Genomic DNA, 1,576 nt, shown 5'->3' with positions numbered 1-1,576 from the left:
CTTCAATGCGTCACCTACGTTATTTCCATTCATGCACATTTAATAAATTAAGTTTTTCTTTAATATATTTTTATGAGATATTTCTTTTACAATGACGGATTAACTGAAGTCAGTACAATCACGTGACATGTCCCTTTGTGACATTTTACATTGCAATCCATAAATGAGTATTTGCGATGCGCTCACTATCCTAACTTTAAGTCTGAAAATGTGCTTTATGTATATATTGTGCGTTAATAAACAACATAAAAGAATAATTTAATATTTGTAAAGTTATCAGTGATAACTTTTAGTGATAAGAACATGTTAACCTACTTCCTGGATATAATTTCTAGACCAGTTAAAATGTACAATATTAAGTTAAAATCATTTATGATGGTACAGATTACTTGTTCTGTGGCATTGTGAATTACAGTTAAAGTCAATTAATTTCTGCTTCAAAGTACAGGGATTATTTCAAGTGTTTGTCTTTGATTAAACTCAATAAAAATGATTAAAGTCACAACATTGCTACTTCGGCAGTAGCTGCTTTCCAACATTTCAAGCCTTTTCAAATGAATTAGTCAAACGTAATGGAGTGTTAGAAGAGAACTGATTTGCTTTAAACTGAAAATAACACATGTTGTATAAAATACTATTAGTTTTGTTATCACTGCCCACAAATCATCGACAATATGTATATATTAAGTAAGTAAGTAAGTAAGTAAATGTTTAAAAGTATATAAATATCAGCTTTCCTTTATTTATTGCAAACAGTTTTATCAGCAATTAAGTAATCAGCTATGAAATAAAAATGTTCTGATAGCGTCCATTTTGAATTTCTTTAAGATAGAAATAAAATACCAAGAGGTCATGAAGCGAAAATCATCATATACTGTGTATGTTCCATCCAGCTAATAATATAAAGCAACATTAAATAAACCCCTCTACAAGGTTCCTCACTATTCCTTTCAAAGAAAACTGCATTAAAATTTGACGACGGCGGCCATTTGAACTTTTCTTGTATAGAACAATTTCACAAAAGTTGACAAAGTGTCATTCTGTTGGTTATCATTCACTGAGCCCTGAAGAACAGGAAACTTCAAAAATACCTCGTATATTCTCCATTGCATGGTTCACTTGAACTTCTACTGGACTAATAAGTTAAATAAAATGTGTAAGTCTTGATGTGGGTGAAAATAGAAATTCAGTTGTTAGGTACAGATAACTGCACACATATATACGCATGTACATAAAACAATTTACAAGAAAATGAGAACTGTGAAATGCCATGTGAAAAATATAAAATGCAAGTTTTCCTAAATGTTTAAACATTCAATTTCAAACAGCAATATACATCAAAATAACTTCATTAAGAATACCGCTATATACATAAAAATGTGCTTTCATATTTTGTTTGAGATATATCATTATCGTATTAGCAATCACTGTTATCTTCAACCGTGAAAACTGTTTGACACTCGTTATCATTATAATATTTTCCTATGCATACAATATCTAAAAAAATAAGAAGTTTCTTAAATAAAAGATGCGTAATGTTTACTTTTAAAAAAAATTCATTTCAGGTGAGTTTTTT

The sequence above is a fragment of the Mercenaria mercenaria genome, chromosome 14 (genome assembly GCF_021730395.1).
Source record: "Mercenaria mercenaria strain notata chromosome 14, MADL_Memer_1, whole genome shotgun sequence".
In the NCBI taxonomy this organism is placed as follows: Eukaryota; Metazoa; Mollusca; class Bivalvia; order Venerida; family Veneridae; genus Mercenaria; species Mercenaria mercenaria.
Note: the sequence above shows the minus strand (reverse complement) of the source record.